At 38.5% G+C, this 20,691-nt stretch overlaps 1 pseudogene; it reads right to left on the bottom strand.

The window, feature by feature from the left end:
- Positions 1–12,045: 12,045 nt before the first annotated feature.
- Positions 12,046–16,441, bottom strand: LOC101836839 (annotated as a pseudogene).
- Positions 16,442–20,691: the final 4,250 nt, after the last annotated feature.

Below are 20,691 nucleotides of genomic sequence, written 5' to 3'. Positions count from 1 at the left end.
CCATCAGGACAACTAACCCACCCAGACCGTTATCAAAACTATAGGTAGCTCTACAAAATCTGACTGGAAGTTCCTATTGTTGAAGACAACATCTATGCAACTCATCCAATATGGAGAAATCTACCTGGACCCTGTATTGATTCTGCAATCCTACATTTTAGTATCTCAGGTACAAGATGATACAGTATGTTACCAAAAGAGAAATGTAAACTGTAATGATATTTTGTTTGTGGCCTAACAAATAAAGCTTGCCTGAATATCAGAGTGCAGAGCTAAGACACTAGTTTGGCACAGAGGCCAGGCAGTGGTGGTACATACCTTTAATCTAAGCACTCAGGAGACAGAGGCAGATGGAGTTCAAGGCCACTATGGACTACACAAGATTGAACCTGTGTAAGAGAGAAACAGAGCTCACACAAAGGGGACCCTAGCACTTTTTGGATCACATGCCTTTAATCCCAACACTAGGGAGGTGGAGCCTGGAGTGATGTGACTGAGAAGAGAGAGGAATATAAGCAGGAAGGAGAGAGAAGCTCTGTGCAGTCTGAGCAGCAGTCAGTCTGAAGAGGCAGACTGAGGGCAGGATCACCTCTTTGCTCGGATTATTGGGAGAGGTAAGAACTCCAGGGCATATCTTCTCTAATACTCTGGTCCTTCATCTTTCACCCCCTGATAGCTGACTCTGAGGTTTTTATTATTAAAACCGAAGACAATTCATGCTACCGTAAACACAAAACAAGAAACAAACCGTTGAGTATACAATGGAGTTTGGGCTGAAAGGATACGCTAAAGCAATCGAGACACGAGACCCACTTCCGGAAATGCAGCTCATACACATCACTGCCAGGATGACCAAGAAGTTGAATCTAGATAGCACAGAGAGTTGGGGGGAGGGGTTGGGAGGAGGGAAGGGAAAGGGAGAGGGACCTGGAATTGACTTGTGAACCAAGTGTAAAACAAAGAAGAGAAAAGTCGTTGCACTAAAATGATTCATAATGACATGCTTTTATACTCATAAATCAGTATCATTCTCAGCCATCATCAGAGAAACTTCCTTCTATAGCTGATGGAAACAAATCCAGAGACCCACAGTCAAATAATAATGTATTTTGCAGAAAGTGAGAGACCTTGAAACACTCAGCTCTGAGTGGGATGTCTCCATCAAATCTCTCACCTCAGGTGTCATGGAACTCCATGAAAGAGGTGGTAGAATGTATAAACCATAGGGGATGGAAGACACCGAAAATACAAGACTATCTAAATCAAAGTGATCAAATCTTATATGCACACACAGTGAGTGTTGTAGCATTTACAAGACTTGCAAGGGTATTCCCCACATCCCTTGAGCATAGATTATGGCTTGTACTTCAGCGTTTTTAATGTGTTTCATTAGTGTGCAAATGAATAGGACTCTGTTTCTTATACTCTTTTCCTCATGTTTGCTTGTTTTATTCCCTTCTGATATGGTTTGGTTTTGTTAAATCTTATTATATTTATTATATTATTTTAATAATATTATATTTATTATATTGTATTAAAGATATTATATTTATTATATTATATTATAATTATTCATTATATGCCTGTTGGTTTTCTCATGAGAGTTGGAAGAGGAGTAGGTCTGGATGGAATGGGATGTGAGTAGTACCTGGGAGTAGAGAGAAGAGAAACTTCCCTTCACTATGTGATAGATAAGGTTATATCATGCTAGAAAAACATCTATTTTCAATAAAAAGATAAAAAAGAATTCAGATTATTTCTCACTGCTGCTACAGCAAATTAACACAAACTTTTGGGCTTACAGTACTTCAAAATTGTGTTGAATTTGGTTAAGTCGCATGTCCAAATGGTATTTCAGGGGGCTAGAAAGGGGCATTACTTGCTCATCATGCATTCTTGAAGATCTAGGTTATAAATATATTAACTTGCATTTCCCTGGGTCTGAAGGCTGATTTCTATTCCTAGACTGATAGACTCTTTCCAGGAAGCATTCATTTTCACAGTCACAGGTGTGTATGGCTTGTGTTGTGTTTCATATAGTTTCCTTATTGCATTGAAATGTATTGTGTTAGAATATGGAAGGTTACCTCCTGTAATTGACCACTTCGCCCTCAGATAGAGGCTACATTTTAGAATGTATGAGAAAATTAAAAGATGGTGCCTCATTGAAGGATATGTATCACTGGGGGTGGGAGCTGGTCTCAGGGCTTTCTAACTTAGCCCCACTTCCTGTCTGTTTCTGTTTTCTGACAATGGATTCATGATAATAATCTCAGTTCTGTGGCCATAACTTTATCACCTAAAATTATAAGCCAAAGTAAACTTGAAGCTGAGGAGATAAAGGAACTCCTACTATAAATACATTACTACGTCTTGGCAGAAGGGATGGTCTCCAAATATTGTTGTACTGATGTCATTGCTTAAGGGAAAGAATTATATACTATGGTTTGAACTCTGCCAGAGAGAATTAGCTCCAGTAATTTTAAAGGCTTGTAACACCATCATTTTTCTATTGTAATTCCCAGCCAGTATGAGTATTTTTATCTTGAAAGTCTATCTTTCATCTCTACAAGTTTAATATGGTCATTATAATGTGTTCTGTCATTCTTAGTGTGGTCATGCTTTCTAATGGCATAAAATATGTACAGAATACTTTGTTCTTAGTGGATATAATATACTTGTCGAAGAGTTTATTTTTAAGTATGTTTCACTTGGATAATATTTTCCTTCATTGCCATATTTTCCCACATTATCTCATAATTTGGCATCAACTAGTATAATGAAATTTGAACTTTATTGTTGACAGTTTTGCTGTTGTTGTTACCTCAAACTATGGGCTTTTCTCTAAGATGTGCATTTTCTTGGGAATAGTTTCCTTTTTATTTCACATTTTGTTTTGTTTTGAAGACATCCCCACTGATGTTTCCCCTCCGTCTTCTAATCTTTCCTGAATTAAATGATGAATAACTGGCTCAGTGATTCACATGAGAAAAAAAAAGGTAAGAAAAACTCGCTGCCAAAATACCAAATAAGAAAAGAGAGTAATCGCAAATAGCCATTGTCTTTTAGGAAAAAATGTTTAGATAGACTAATTATTTTCACCATCTATATTCAAGATCACATAATACATTTTATTACAAATTAAAATCACCATAAAAAACAATGGAACGATGAAATTCGCAGGCAAATGGATGGAGCTAGAAGAAAACATCCTGAGTGAGGTAACCAAGTTACAAAAAGACAAACATGGTATATACTCACTCATATATGGATTTTAGACATAGAGCAAAGGAGGACCAGCCTACAATCCACAATGTCAGAGAAGCTAGGAAATAAGGAGGACTGCAAGAGAAGAACTCATGTTCTCACAAGAAGGGGATGGGTACAAAAACCCCTGAGCAAATTGGCAGTATGGGAGGAGAGAGAAGGGAGGTGGGAAGAGGAGAGAGGGAAAAGGGGACAGGGGGAGAGAACAAGAGGACTGAGATAGGGGAGAAATAGAGGAGGACAAGAAAGTAGATGCCTTAATAGAGGGAGCCAGTATAAGTTTGGAGAGAGGTATGGCACAGGGGAATGTTTAGGGAATCCACAGGGATGATCCCAATTAAGAATCTAGGCAGTGGTGGAAAGGTTACCTTTGATGCTTTTCCCCTATAATGAGATTGATGACTACCTTGGTTACCATTCCTAGAGCCTTGACCCAATATCTGATCGAAGCAGAAACAGGTGCCCACAGCTAAATGCTGAGCCATACTCCCAGAATCTAGTTGTGGAAAGGGAGGAGAAATGAGCAAGGGAATCAAGATGGTGTTGTAGAAACCTGCAGAAACAACTGACTTGATCTAATGAGAGCACGGAGACCCTAGTCATAAAGCTGGGGATTCAGCATTTGAACGAACCAAGCCCTCTGATTGTGGGTGCCAGCTAGGAGGTTAATGCAGTCTATGGGACATCGAACAGTGGAGCCAGTATTTATGCGCAGATCACAAATGGACTTTGGGAGCCCCTTACCTATGGATGAATACCATTGCAGCTCAGATATGGGAAGGAGGGCCTGAGACCTCACTCAAATGATATGACCCAAATGATGTGACACAAATGATATGAAGGACTTTGATAATCCCCCATGGAGGCCCTCACTATCCCTGGGGAGTGGGTGGGGTGTGGGTTGAGGGGTCGGTGGGAAGAATGGGAGGATGGGAGGGAGTGGGAATGGGGGGAATGGATAAAATATATTAAAAGTGAAAGAATAAAAAGTAAGCAGGGAGAGAAAGGAGGAAGAAAAAACAAACAAAGAAAATTTAAAATTATAGAAATAACCTAAAAAGGTCAGTCAGTTGGCAAAAACATGTGGAAGTGATATCTTGGATGCAAGCAGGCACTTACTACTATATGATTCTCTCATAAAATAAATGTGACCACGGTTTCCCCAGCCTCTACTCTTGTTATCCTCTTCTCTTCTCCTCCACAGATGCACCTTTTTCCATTTTCCTTTAGAAAAGAGTAGGACTCCAAGGAATAGCATCCAAAACCAGAAAGACAGTATACAATTAGACTAGACACAAACCTTCATCTCAAGGCTTGGGGTGCCAGTCAAGTAAGAGGAAAAGGGTAGCAAGAACAGGAAAAAAGATTCAGCCTGGACTAGGTTTCTGTGGAGAGAAGTGTTTTGGCTGAATTCCCAGGAGCTGCTTTGTGTCTAATTCTCAGTCTTTACTCAAATGAAGCCATAGGAAAATACAGTACTTCGGGTATTCTTACAAATGCACTTGCTTTTTTTATGTCACAAACCTAAGGGATTCTGAGAAATTAAGGCGTCTTCTACCATTTTCACTGGCAATTTGGAAAATATTTCTTGAAACTATAGAATCAGAAATGTGACACCATGTCCAGGCAATACTCTCTTCCTCACTGAAATTAAAGATATAACACCACTTTTATTGAAGAAAATTTTGGACAATTACAGGAATATGTGCCAAAATTTTTGGTAAAATTTTCACAAAGGCTTATTCAATTTATAGAGTTACAGGTAATGTTAAGAGCACAAGATTCCTAGAACTGTTTTCACAGGCTACAACATCCGTACCTCCTTGTGAGGAGGATCACTCATTACAGAGTATTTTGATTATTTATTTACAAGATGTATGCTCCCCACACTCCTATTTCCTCCATTTCTACTTTAAAAAGAATTTCATCAAATGAGATACCCCAAACCTCTTCTTGAATAGAATCTATTGTGGATGCTTTGAAGAATCAGCTGATGATAAAGAAGTCCTGCCAAATCCATTATAATATTTGTACTTGGTTTTGGGGGACTGAGACTCTTTGAAATTGAAAAGAAGACTGATTCTAGGGAATATCATACCTAAGAACCTTATTGGGAAAGTGGAGACCCATGATGAAAGATGAAAACTAACCTAGAAAAGTGAAAAACATGTATGGAAAGAAAACCCAGCTCAGGAGTTTTGACAGAGAATAAGCCTATGTGCTTCAGACGTTTCTCACAGACCAAATTGCCTTGAGCCCTAGAAGTTGTAAAAAGCATTGTTACACACAGACCCAAGGGTACTCCTCACTTCCGGAGACAAGCTCCTGGATCATGAAAAATGCTCCTAACTGTGACAGGCTCTGGGTTTTAACAAAATTAGTTGAGATTAAAGTAGATGGCCTGAACCTCCCTCCTTCTCCTGGGAGTAGGAAGAAGTAGTAGAGTTTCAGGTAATGTGTGAGGAGGAAGATGGGTACCACTAGGGAAGAAGGACAAGGTACGTGTGTTCCAACAGGAAAGAGTTAGGCTTTCCAGGGAGAAAGGAGGAGAGAAGCAGGACAACTTCAGGGAACAGGAAATGACAATGGAGCAGTGACTTCAGGAGCAGAAGAAAACAGCTGCATTTGTGTCAGGATCAATATTCTTAATGTCAGTTTACTCTAAGGTTTGTTTTATTAGGAATTTCTTTCTGTGCTTTCAATTGTTTGATATGAGAAAGTAAATTCAACTACTTTCTATATCTTTACATACAATCCCTTTCCAGAAGTCTTTTTTTCATATTAATGGAGATTATTTTATAACCATTTAAAATCAATATCATATTCTTACTGTCCCTTCCAAATCCAACATTAGTGACTTTGTTGAGTTTTCTCACTTAGATAATAGAAAATTATTTGTGTTAATGATAAAGAGTCCTTCATCTTAGTAAGATTTATAATTGAACAAATAAAGTGACAAGACCATATTTGAATTGTTTAATAATAATCCCATTTAGTCTGATGTAATAAGCTTAGACTATTTGGAGGGGTAAACTTAACATTAGGAGGCAATTTTCCTATTGTCTTCCCTAGAAAATGACTCTGTTACTTGGATTACAGAATTTCAGCTACACAGTTGTCAGGAATTTAGCAATACAAAAAGTTGAAAACAACAACAAAAATAACAAAAATATTCAGAGTCTCATTCTTCTGAAATTTACCTAAAAGTAACAGTTGGAATTTGATGAAAAGTGGGTCAAAGACTTAGTTTCACAGCTGCAAATAGAGAAAAATCATAGAGTTGTGGGGAAACAATCTGTGATTTCCTTTGAGATTTTGGAAACAAAGGTCAATTACTTGACACAATCAGTTACCAAAACTGCTTGAATATGATTTGCAGAACAAATACCAGAAGGCATGCTGGGTAGAGTATCACAATTACTTTATGTGTGTAGATTGTCAGACCAAACAAAAGAAGCAAGGACTTTTTGTGTGTATGTGTCCAAAAGTAATTGTGACCTCAAAAGGGAAAGCTATCAAGAAATAGTATACACAACTTGGATATAGGTAGAAAATTTGTTGATAATTATAACCCTGCAGTGATGGAGCTAATGACAGACAGGGTTTTATCATTGTAGAAACTGGAATAGTTGTAGAATTTTGTTCAGCAGTGCTGTAATCTTCTCTTCCATCTAATGGAAATGATAACACCAAGTATTATGGCTTAAGGCCATATTGGAAATTAGCCAGTTGACATTTAACCTACTAATTTATCAACTGCAATGTTTATCTCTTTCTATTTGTCTTATGTATTTTCAAATACTGCTAAATTATTGAACCCATTACTGCTTTCATCACTAAATTATGATTCAAATGTCAACTTTGACAAATGCTCATTTAACATTTGTATGAACATTTTGTTCCGAACCTTTTGAAAATAACACAAAAACCCTGTTTGAAAGCCTCTGCCACTGTACAGTAAGAATTAATGTATTTGTATATTATTATAATTCATGGCAAACTTGGGGTTAAATATTTCAGACCAGAAGAATCCTTACTTGAATACAGATATTCAGTTCTCTGAGCTATGCTTTTTGTTAGATTCTGAAAGTATAGCCAACCTAAAAGGTATAATGTATATTATAGCATCCTAAAAGTTGTGATTAAAAGTAGTTGTGTTTGACAAACTTGCTTGAAATGATTTCAAGATGCTAGGCTCTCAAGAGAATGCTTTTGAGATTAGGAATTGATGTGATAAAAAATTTTTCCAGGAGAAATTAAAAATGCCTCCTGTCACCTAATAAGATGATGCTCCTTCTCCTTCCACAATGTTCTCTATACATTATAACTAAGCAGAATCCTTCTTATGAGCATGTAGCCTTTATTAAACACACTAAAGAAGTTATAAGCTGGCTTGTATCTTTAGCTTTCTGTTCTAACTTACTAATTTGAATTTTTTATAGGGTAGGGTGCCATAAATATGCCTATAGACAATACAAATTATAGAATATATAAATGCTATATTCTGCATAGGTATGAATGAGAAAATAAAACTATAATTGCATATGACATACCCTGCAGTAAAATTACCATGGTGATTTATAGCATTTATAAACATAGTATATTTAATAGAGAAATATTTTTTCGAAGGCAGTCTGTGTTAATTAATAGCATAATCTCTATACCATCAATACATTTTTGCTTTGTTTATGTTTCGTCTTTTTCTTAAACAGCACATAGCATCATACATAATATCATACAAAAATAAAATAAATTTATACATATCATATAGACCAGGGTAAAAACATGAATCATCAAATTTATGTTTTTAAGGTCAAATTTCTTTCTATTTTATAATATTAATCTAATTTTGAAAGATTATGCACAAAATTTGTACTGGAAAAAACGCATGCTAGTGTGACACATTTTGTAGGGTTAACAAATCAGTATCTGAATTAACTTAAGAACCACTCCAGAAGCTACAACTCATCCCTGACAGTCATGGCTGACCAAGAACCCAAAACTAGATATTCCTGGGATCTAAGACAAAAGCAAACAATTCTGGTCTTAAAAAAATAATCTAGTGATTAAATCAAATCCTGTGATAATACATATGTGCCTTGCTCAGCTACCATCAGAGAAGCTTCTTTCTGTAGCAAAATGGAAAAAAAAATACAAAGACCCACAGACAGACATAATGCAGAAGAGTAAGAGACCTTGGAATATTCTTCCCTAAATAGGATGTCTACATCAAACATCTCCCCTTAGAGTTCATGGAACCTTGCGTAAAAGGAGGGAGAAAGAGTGTAAAAGTTAGAGGGGATGATGGACACCAAGAAAATATGGCCCTCCAAATTAACATAATCAAAACTCATATACAATCAAAAAGACTAATGCATCATGCACAGGACCTGCACAGGTCTGTCCTAGGAACCTTTGTAATACTATGGCTTCAGTTTAGTGTTTCATTTTAATATATAATGTGTTATTATTACCCTTTAGAAACCTGTTGGTTTTCTAATGAGAAGCAGAAAGGGAGTGGATCTGTATGGGCAGGATGTTGCGGAGGATCATAGAGAAATAAAGGGAGGAGAAACTGTAATGTGAGAGAAAACTATTTTCAGTAAAAGGTTAAAAAATGCATGAATATCATACTGGTTTGTTGAATGTACTCTGAAGTAACAGTAACTTTGGAATAGTCTCTGCAGTATATTTTCTTATTTGAAGTGAATAGGCTATTGACTATTCTTGTACTACATCACAGGAATTAGTTTCTTGGGATTAGCATAATGCAATTCTCAGAATCCTCTTTCCCACTTTACTGTTTCTATGTGCCTGTTTGTTTATAAGACAGCACTATCACTCACTTCGATTCATTAAAGAAGTGCCTAAGCAGCATAGTTCTGTATAATTTTGAGCATCGTTTTAAAAATTGCGCATGAGAAAGTGGATCTGTGTGATGTTTTATTCTGCTGTAACACTTTCCATTGAGACATATACTGGATTTACTTCAGTGCTGATTATGCCAAAATATGATCAAAGTGCTATAAAAGTGCATAAAAGCAGCTACACTTTTCATTAAATAGGTTCATTTTGATATGAATATTGTTTGTTATGAGCTAACAGGGAAGATGTTTTGCTATTTCTATTATGGAAAAATTATATCCAACTGCTATCTAGCATTTCCTTGCAAAATATAGCTCAAGCATGGGATTTATATTATCAAATGAAATGCAAGCCAGGCTTGGTTATTTTGGTCATTTGTGAACAATAAGAGTTCAAAGTACAATGTATTGTTTTGACTATTGAGAACATTACCCTAGATAAATCAGTTGTCTGGACAATCATTTACTATTTAATATGAGTTGATATTTGAATACTATTGAGAACATTACCCTAGATAAATCAATTATCTGGACAATCATTTATTATTTAATGTGAGTTTGTACTTGAACACATACCTGCCATTCAATTAGTTTTGTCTTCTGTCACATTTTCTATACCAAATCTAACCTTGCATAAAGCTTTCTAAATCATATAATAAGTCATCACAAATATTTGTCCATTTTGTGACTGAGTTCAAATACATTTACTACTGTGTTAGCTATCAGGCTCCCTCTCTCCCAGCTGATATATCAAATGAGTGGCTGGATTTATGTTGGGGTATGTCCTTATCAAAATATTGTCATCCTTATGTTGAGTGCTTAAATCAGGTTAAAAGTATTTATATCCTCACCTATATAATACCACCATACATATTTTCATCATGGTAAAATCTTCCAAAGTTTAGCCTTAACTTTTTTAAACACACAACTGAGTACATAATGCAAAATCAATGTGATATAAAGAAAAATTGAGAATGTTGAATGTTGTAAAACCTCTCTGATTCATGGACACACAAAGGCTTAAGTGGGTTCTGTACATTTAAATGCCTCCATCATTAGTTTCAATTGTCTTTCCAAATCTTGTAATGATTCTTTCAAGCAAAGTTCATTTTCCTAAATCTGGGCTTGTTTTCTTCTTGACAGCATGTTCACAAAGGAATTGTGAGTCAAGAAGATAATTAGAAATTCTATTTCTTCTTTTTAGCTATTTAATTAAGTATCCATTTGTCCCAAAGCATTAATTTTCCCTCAGATATACTCTTCTTGAAGTTTTTTGATGCTAGTAGGAACAGTATCTGACAAATCATTGCTTATGTCCAAATTTGTTCCAAAACCTGTGATTTTAAAGGTTGATTAGAGAAAAATATTTTAAAATTCAATTAAACAAAATAACCCATAAGTTATAGTTTTTTATAAAACTGGAATGTAAATAAATACCTACCTTGGTTTTACCTAGCATGGAAATTAAAACAGAAAAAAATGTATGTGATAATGTTGTTCAATACAATGTTAGTATACATGAATACATGGGAAATATTTAAAGCAGGTTGAGAGTATTTATATCTTCACATGTATTACACCACCATTTATATTTTCTTCCTGGTAAAATTTTCCAAAGTTTAGCCTTAACTTAAACATACAATGTGTTGTTATCTACACTGATTGCTACTCATTACCTCACAGGATCGATTCTGCTCTCTGCTAGTTGGTTTCTCTAGGACCTTTGTTGTGTATCCACTGCCTACAAGGGAACACTAGTAGAGAAAGAAGTTCATGCAGCTTTCAAATCTCAGAAAGCTCAGAAAATTAAAATTCACAGGGGTACTCCCCAAGACTGTCTAGGCATTAACAATGATCAGGAAGAGGACAATCTCCAAGTAGCAGAGCTGCCCAGCAGTGTGAAAGGATATAGAGATGTAGCTTTTTGAGTCCTTTCTTGCTGGGGTGGGCTTCTCAGTGATACCACACACTCCTATACAAAACCCCAGTAAACTCACTGGTTGTCCAAAGCATTCATAAATTCCTTTGTTATATTGACTGTCTAGGCTACATGGACACAATCTCTTGAGGAAAGTTCACCCAATACCTTCTCTCTCTTTGAACAAGTAGGATTAATTTAAAATTTATGTTTTCTTTTTTTCAGTTTTACAAATTTATTCCTCAAATATTATTGAACAGGTGCAGCCTTCCTGCACATGTCTGCAGATCTTATACCATTATTGCAGATTTTAAATTTCAATAGGCATTAAATCTTGATATCCACAAGAGCCCACAAGAGTCTAGTAGCAGAGAGCAGAACTCCCCAGCCACATCTTATCACCTCTCCATCTTCGTAGCATCCACGGCTGGCACGTAGGACAAGAACCTGTGGTGACTGCACAGATGATGTTCCATGAACTCTTTCCTCTCATCAGCCCCTGTGACCAAACCATGAACAAAGAAATGGGGTTCACATCCAGAGTCTAATTGCAAGATGTAGAAATATTTGGGAAAATACAAGAGTTAGGCCATGCAGGGAAGGAAGATAGAGTCTATATTCACACAACCAGAAAAGTTGGCAGCTCGGTGGACTGTGAGGATGGTGAGCCTCAGATAGGAACAGTGTAGGGTCATAACTGAGGAGTAGCCATGTTGTGGCTTAGTCAGGACCTGGATGTGCTCCCCAGTCCGGGAGCCTGGTCCTTATGTGGGATGTTGGAGATTGTTGGAACTAAAAGTTGGATTTTAGTGGGAGGTCACAGCCTGTCCCATCTGTGTTCCAGATTCAGTTCTCTCGGAGTGACCTCTTCCTCTAGCAGTCACTACTACCATCGTGGCTTTGCTGTTAAGGGGATACAGTTGGGAGCTATCATATGTCCATAGCTAGGTCCAGTGCATACCTACCCATAGTCCTCTGAGCTTCACTAAGAAGAGGTTACTGAGTCAGGCTGTCATAGACCTGGATGAGTTCCAGGTCCTGAGCCTGCTTCAACAACTCTCGTGCAAATGCTTTGAGTTTTCTGCAAGGCTGATCACATCCATCAGAAGCAAGAGGCCTGCGGTGGCTGTACCCATGATCCGGGCTCCTTTGGTCATTGCAGAGGAGTGCCTCCAAAGGCTTTCTGCACCTGTCTTGTTTTTCAGGCTGACACTGTCCCTGTTGTCATGAGACACTTGGCATTATTAGCTAGGCAAGGGTTGGCTTTGGCCAGTTTGATGGCATCAATGTTCTTCTTGATGACTTCCAGGTTCTGTAAGGAATTCTTAGATACAGAAACAACCCTGGGGGTGCTCTTCTCCAAAATTTCTTTAATGGTCTTTGCTGTGTCTTGGTTGGTTGGTACCAGATGGCTGGCTTCAGCTTCTGCCGACACCGTGCTGGCCTTTTCCACAATGCATGTGGAAACACTCAAACACTGGTCACGGCCACTGCTGCTTGTGGCTGCAAGTCCCAGACTGACATCTGATGTCATGGGTGCCAGAGCGATGCCAGGACTGTCAGGACTCCAGACACAGAACTGATGGTGCTGGCCACCACTTGTGTGATGGCACAGTCCCTGTGTACCTTGTCAACCTTATCTGCAAGAGCGTGAAGCTTCCCGATGTGCCGTTAAAGCTCCAGTTTCACCTGAGGATAAACTTCCATAAACCTTTGCTTCTCCTCAAGGTCACTTTGGATGTCATATTCATTGTCTGTTATCATTGTCAACTGTCCAAGAGCATCACTCAAGGCATCTTCCTTGTTCGTGTAACAGGAGAGGCCCACTGAGTGAGGATAACAGGTTGTTAAGTGAGGCCTATCCTGTGGAAATCACAAAGCATTTGTTGTGCATGCAATGGACGATAGGGTTAGAGCTGTATAGGATCTTTCCTTCACTGATGAGCAGGTTTTACCCACCATACCATCTTTAATTGTTAAAGACACAATGTATTAAAAATGATTGTAATGTGTCCTTTTAATTTTTTACTCATATTTTATTTAATTTTTAAACATGTCACTCTCAGTTCTGTCTCCCTCCCCTCTTCCACCACACCCCAATACTCCCAGCTCCCCACCCACACTCCATCCCCCCTCAGCTCCCCAGGGAGAGCATGGGCATCCATGAGGAATTTTCAGAGTCTGTCACATCATCCCGGGAAGGTCCCAGGTTCTTCCCATGTGTCCAGGCTAAGAGAGCATTCGTCCATGTGGAATGGGTTCCCAGAGTCCGTCTGTATGCCAGGAATAAATACTGCTCTACACTCTGAGGTCACACATATTGCCGAGGCCTCCTCTCTGACACCAGTTTGGGTGGGGAGGGGAGTGTCTTGATCAGTTCCATGTTGGCCCCTCAGTCATCAGTCTGGGGTCCATGTGTTCCCCCTTGTTTAGGTCAGCTGCCTCTGTGGGTTTCCCAAGCCTTATCTTGATTGCTTTGCTCATCACTCCTCTTTGCAACTGGGATCCAGGAGTTCAATTCCTTTCCCAGTTGTGGATTTATGCCTCTGCCACTGTCATCCACTGGATGAGAGTTCTAAGATGTCATATAAGGTAGTCATCATTCTCATTATCACAGGAGGGCATTTAATGTAGCATTAAAGCCAGTTAGTGCCATTCTTGTAGATCTGTGAAGATCTCACTAGTGCCAGATCTCTCCTCCAACTTATAATGGTCCCCTCTTTTATAGTATCTCCCATCCTTTTCACCTCTACTCTTACCCTGGCTCTAACTTCATGTTCTGTCATGTTCCTCTCCTCTCCTCATTTCCCCCCTCTCTTTCTCCCTTCTCCTTCTGCCCTCTCCTTCTTATCCCCCAATAAAATTAGGAGGTATCATCATTTAACCCTTCTCAGGGTTAACATGCATATCTCTCTTAGGGTCCTCCCTGCATCCCAGAGTCTCTGGTGGCAGGATTGTAGCAATGCCCTGCTCCATGTCTAAAGTCCATATATAAGTGAGTACATACCATGTTTGTCTTTTTGTGACTGGGTTACCTCACTCAGGATGGTTTCTTCTAGTGCCATCCATTTGAAGCTTATTTCAAGATTCCATCTTTTTTTTCTGCTGAGTAGTTCTCCATTGTGTAGATGTACCACATTTTCTCTTTCCACTCTTCATGTGAAGGGCATCTAGGTTACTTCCAGGTTCTGGCTATTACAAACAATGCTGCTATGAACATAGTTAAGCAGATGTCATTATTGTATGAGTGTACATATTTTGGGTAGACGCCTAAAAGTGGAATTGCTGGATCTTGTGGTAGACTGATTTCCATTTTTCTGAGGAATCTCCATACCAATCTCTAAAGTGGCTGCAAAAGTTGGCATTCCTACCAGCAGTGGAGGAGTGTTCCTCTTTCTCCACATCCTCTCCAGCATAAACTGTCATTAGTGTTTTTGATTTTAGCAATTCTGATGGGAGTAAGATGGTATCTCAGAGTTGTTTTGATTTGCATTTCCCTGATAGCTAAGGATGTTCGGCACTTTCTCATGTGTCACTTGGACCTTTTAGACTCCTCTACTGAGAATTATTTATTTAGGTCTGAAGCCCACTTTTTTGGATCCTTTGGTGTTCTGGAAAGTTGCTTCTTGAGTTCATTGTAAATTTTGGAGATCAGCCCTCTGTCAGATGTGGGGTTTGTGGATATCTTTTCCCATGCTGTAGGCTGTTGTTTAGTCTTGTTGACAATGCCCTTTGCCTTATCCTTCTCAGTTTTAAGAGGTCCCATTTATTAATTGCCAATCTCAGTGTCTGTGCTAATGGTGTTGTGTTCAGGAAGCTGTCTCCTGTACCAATTCTTCAAGGGTACTTCCCATGTTCTCTTCTAAGAGATTCAGTGTGACTGGGTTGATGTTGAGGTCTTTGATCCATTTGGACTTAAGCTTTGTGCATGGTGATAGACATGGATCTATCTGCTGTCTTTTACATGCCAGCATCCAGTTGTGCCAGCACCATTTGTTGAACATACTTTCTTTTTTCCATTGTATAGTTTTAGCTTCTTTGTCAAAGATCAGGTTTTCAAAGAAGTGCGGGTTGATATCAGGGTCTTTGATTCGATTCCATTGGCCTACCTGTCAGTTTTAGTGCCAATATCAAGCTGTTTTCAGTACTATAGCTCTATAATAGAGCTTGAAGTCAGGGGAGTGATACCTCCTGAAATTCCTTTATTGTACATGGTTATTTTGGCTATCCTGGGTCTTTTGTTTTTCTATATAAAGTTGAGGATTGTCCTTTTGAGGTCAGTGAAAAATTGTGCTGGTATTTTGATAGGGATTGTATTGAATCAGTAGATTGCTTTTGGTAAGATTGACATTTTTTCTATGTTGATACTACGTATCCAAGAGCATTGGAGATCTTTCCATTTTCTGGTAACTTCTTTAAATTCATTTTTAAAGACTCAAAGTTCTTGTTATACAGGTCTTTCACCTGCTTGGTTAGAGTTACCACAAGATATTTTATGGCGTTTGTGTCTATTGTAAAGGGTGATGTTCCTCTGATTTCTTTCTTATCCCATTTATTGTGTATATATAGTAGGGAAACTGATTTTTTTCTTTTTTATTACTTTAATTTCAAATAGTCTGCTTTACATGTCAATCCCAGTTCCCTCCCCCCTCCCCTCCTCCTGAACCCCTCCACCTCCCCCCCCCCCAGCCTCCCACCCTATTGCCAATTTCTACCACATAGGGGATATCTAGAGTCTGTCATTTCACTCAGGGTAGGGTCCAGGCACTCCCCTAAGAGTCCAGGCTGAGAGAGCATCCCTCTCTGTGTTATAAACACACGAAGTCCATTTTTATGCCAGGGCCCCATAGGTTGCCCAGAACTCCTCATTGACTCTCCCACTCAGGGTGTCTGGATCAGTCCCATGCTGGCCTCACAGCTGTTGTTCTGTTATCCAAGAGCTCCCCATTGTTCAGATCTGCTTTCTCTGCTGGTTTTGCCAGCCCATTCTTTGCCCATTTGCTCATCACTCCTCTCTCTCTGTCACTGGGTTCCATGAGTTCAGTTCAATGTTTAGCTGTGGGTGTTTGCCTCTGCTTCCATCAGTCACTGGATGAAGGTTCTAGGATGGCATATAAGTTAGAATTCAAGTTCATTATCAGGATTGGGTAATTAAGTTAGTCTCTCTACTATTGCTTAGCTTGCTAGTTGGTGTCACCCTTGTAGATTGCTAGAGGTCTCACCGGTGCTAGATCTCTCTTCACACCTATGACTCCTTGTATTATTGTATTTCCCATCCTGTTCTTCCCCTATTCTACCCCCCATTCAACCTTTCTGTTTTGCCATGACCTACGCTCTTCTCCTCTTCTCTGCCTCTCTTCTTCCCAGCTCCTACTCCCCCACCTTCAACCATGTTCCAACCTGTTCAGGAGATTATTGTTCTTTCAAGGTCTGTGAAGAATTGTGCTGGAATTTTGATAGGGATTGCATTGAATCTGTAGACTGCTTTTGGCAAGATTGCCATTTTTATTATGTTGATCCTACCAATCCAAGAGCATGGGAGGTCTTTCCAATTTCTGGTATCCTCTTTTATTTCTTTCTTTGGAGACTCAAAATTCTTGATATACAGGTCTTTCACTAGTTTGGTTAGCATTATCCCCAGATATTAGATGCTATTTATGGCTATTGTAAAGGGGGATGTTTCTCTGATTTCTTTCTCAGCCACTTTATCATCTGTATGCAATAGGGCTACTGATTATTTTTTAGTTAACCTTGTATCCTGCCACTTTGATGAAGGTGTTTATCAGTTCTAGGAGTTCCCTTGCGGAGTTTTTCAGGTCACTTATGTAAACTATCATATCATCTGCAAATAGTGAAAACTTGACTTCTTTTCCCATTTGCATCTCCTTGATCTCTTTTTGTTGTCTTATTGCTCTAGCTAGAACTTCAAGTACAATATTGAAGAGATATGGAGGGAGTGGCCAGCCGTGTCTTGTTCCTGATTTTAGAGGAATTGCGTTGAGTTTCTATCCATTTAGTTTGATGTAAGCTGTTAGTTTATGGTATATTTAAAGAGATGCCTTTTCTGGGTCTTGTGGTAGGTTTATTTCCATTTTTCTGAGGAATCTCCATACTGATTTCCAAAGTGGCTGAACCAGTTGGCACTCCCACCAGCAATGGAGGAGTGTCCCCCTTTCACCACATCCTCTCCAGCATAAATTGTCATTGGTGTTTTTGATTTTAGCCATTCTGACAGGAGTGAGATGGTATCTGAGAGTTGTTTTGATTTGCATTTCCCGATGGCTAAGGATGTTGAGCACTTTCTCAAGTGCCTCTCAGCCATTTTAGACTCCTCTATTGAAAACTCTCTATTTAGTTCTGCAGCCCACTTTTTAATAGGGTCTGGAACTGACTTGTGAAGCAACCTTGTTTCTTATCCAAATTTAAACTGGAAAATAAAATTAAAAAAAAAACTCTGGGAGGTGCTAGCTTATCTTTAGTTTGTTTGTTTGGGTTTCTTTGTTTTGTTTAAAATGAGATAGAATTTGCGGGGGGGGGGGAATTTGGTGAACACATATTTAATTCCAGCACTCGGAGTCAGAGGCAGGCTGATCTCTGTGGGTTTGAGGCCAGCCTGGTCGACAGAGTGAGTTCCAGGACAGCCTCCAAAACAATGTCTCAAAAAACCAAAAAAAAAAAAAAAAAAAAGAGATGCCTTTTCCTTGTCTGCTGCTTGGTTTTTCTCCTGCCAGTCACCTGGGTTCTGCCGCGTTGTAGTCCCCAAATAACACACAAGACGCTGTATTAATTATGAAGCTGTTGGCCTTGCTTGTTTCTTACTGGCTGGCTCTGACTTAAGTATTTACCCCTTAATTGTATTTCTCTTACTGAAGAAGTTTTCAGGCTTCTTATCCCTATGGTGGTTACATCTTGACTCCCTGTGTCTCTCCTACCCAGAGTCCTCTTCAACTCCTAGTCCCACCATCTTGCTTCCCTATTGGCAAACAGAGCTTTATTGACATATACACAGGACTTCCCCAACAGTATATTGCTTTTTTATTTGTTTTTTTGAGACAAGGTTTCTCTGTATTGTTTTGGAGGCTGTCCTGGAGCTAGCTCTGTAGAGCTGGCCTCGAACTCACAGGCTGGCCTCGAACTCACAGAGATCCATCTGCCTCTGCCTGCCAAGTGCTGGGATTAAAGGCGTGTGCCACCAACACCTGGCTAGGTATATTGCTTTTATTATGTTCAGGTATGTTCCTCCTATCCATGATCTCGCTAGGACTGTTATAATGAAGGGATGTTGGATTTTGTCAAAGGTATTTTCAGTATCTAATGAGATGATCATGTGGTTTTTCCTTTGCAGTGTATTTATATGGTGGATTATATTGATAGATTTTCTAATATTGAACCATCCCTGCATTCCTGGGATGAAGCCTACTTGATAATGGCGGATGATTTTTCTGATGTATCTTGAATCCGATTTACTAGTATTTTACTGAGTATTTTTGCATCATTGTTCATGAAGGAAATTGGTCTATAGTTCTCTTTCTTAGTTGTGTCTTTTTGTGGCTTGGGTACCGAAGCAATCTGGGCCTGGGCTTTTTTTGGTTGGGAGACTTTTGATGACTGTTTCTATTTCATTAAGGTTTATAGGTCTGTTTAGATTGTTTATCTGTTCTTGATTTAGGTTTGGTAAGTGATATCTACCCAGGAAATTGTCCATTTCCTTTAAATTTTTGAATTTTGTTGAGTACATGTTTTCAAAGTATGCCCTGATGATTCTCTGAATTTCCTCAGTGTCTGTTGTTATGTCCCCCTTTTCATTTCTGATTTTGTGATTTAGCATGCTCTCTCTCTCTCTCTGCCTTTTGGTTAGTTTGTACAATGTTTTGTCTGTCTTGTTGATTTTCACAAAGAACCAACTCTTTGTTTCATTGATTCTTTAAAATGTTTTCCTTGTTTCCACTTGATTGATTTCGGACCTAAATTTGATTATTTCTTGGCATCTACTCCTTCTGGATGTGTGTGCTTCTTTTTGTTCTAGAGCATTCAGTTGTGCTATTCATTCTCTAGTGTGACTGTTCTCCAGTTTCTTCATGTGGGCACTTAGTGCTGTGAACTTTCCTCTCAGCACTGCTTTAAGAGTGTCCCATAAGTTTGGGTATATTGTGTCTTCATTCTCATTGAATTCCAGGAAGTCTTTAATTTCTTTTTTTATTTTTCTTTTACCCTAGGATGGTGCAACTGTGCATTGTTCAATTTCCATGAGTTTGTAGTTTTTCTGTGATTTGTGTTATTGTTAAATTCTAGTTTTAATGCATGGTGGTCTGATAAGATACAGGGGGTTATTCTAATTTTTTTGTATCTGTGGAGATTTGCTATGTTTCTGAATATGTAGTCGATTTTAGAGAAGGTTCCATGTGGCTTTGAGTAGAAGGTATATACCTTTGTGTTTGGGTGGAATGGTCCACAGATGTCTGTTAAACCCAGTTGGGTCATAACTTCTATTAGTTCTTTTGTTTCTTTGTCACGTTTCTGTCTGGAGGTCCTGTTTACCGGTGAGAGCGGAGTGTGGAAGTCTCCTACTACTAGTGTGTGAGCTTTTATGTGCGATTTGAACTTTAGTAATGTTTCTTTGCCTATGTCTGTGTGAGTTTAGGTATCTTCATTGGTTCTAGGTTTTTCTTCCAGCACTTTCTGTAGGGCTGGATTCATGGATATGTATTGTTTAAATCTGGCTTTGTCGTGAAATATTTTGTATTCTCCATCTATGGTAGTTGATAGCTTTGCTGGATATAGTAGTCTGGGCTGTCATCCTTGTTCCCTTAGCGTTTGTAGGACATCTGTCCAGGATCTTCTCACTTTCATAGTTTCCATTGAGAAGTCTGGTGTAATTCAGATAGGTCTGTCTTTATATGTTACTTGGCTTTTTTTCTTTAGCTGTTCTTAATATTTTCTCTTTATTCTGTAGGTTTGATGTTTTGATTATTACGTGGTGAGGAGGCTTTTTTTCTGATACAGCCTATTTTGTATTCTGTAAGATTATTGTATTTTCATAAGCATATCCTTCTTTAGGTTAGGGAAGTTTTCTATGATTTTGTTGAATATGTTTTCTGTACCTTTGACCTGCATTTCCTTGCCTTCTTCTATACCTATTGTTCTCAGGTTTGGCTTCTTCATGGTGTGCCATATTTCCTGGATATTTTGTGTTAGGGATATGTTGGTTTTGAGATTTTTCTTTGGTTGTTGACTGTATCTCCTTTAATGAGTCTTTAACACCTGAGATTCTCTCTTCTATCTCTTGTAGTCTATTGGTGATATTTGCATCTGTAGTTCCTGATCATTTACCTAGCTTTTCCATTTCCAGCATCCCCTCATTCTGTGTTTTCTTTATTGTTTCTATTTCAGCTTTCAATCCTTCACCTGTTTGAGTTGTTTCCTTCTTTTATTTGGTTGTTTTTTCTTGGTACTCTTTAGATTCTTTAAGAGACTTGTTTATTTCTTGAATTTTTTGGTTCGTTTGAAGGTGGCTTTTATTGGTGCAACCTTGGATTGCTGTATTTAATGTAATAAATGTGGCAGTAACTATATCAGTGCCTAGATCATTGTACCCTTGTGCAACTATATATATTCAGCTGCTCTCAACTTATGAGTCTTTTT

The sequence above is a fragment of the Mesocricetus auratus genome, unplaced genomic scaffold (genome assembly GCF_017639785.1).
Source record: "Mesocricetus auratus isolate SY011 unplaced genomic scaffold, BCM_Maur_2.0 Super-Scaffold_2245, whole genome shotgun sequence".
Taxonomy (NCBI): Eukaryota; Metazoa; Chordata; class Mammalia; order Rodentia; family Cricetidae; genus Mesocricetus; species Mesocricetus auratus.
The sequence above is the reverse complement of the archived record's forward strand: the minus strand, read 5'-3'. Positions and strand labels throughout refer to the sequence as shown.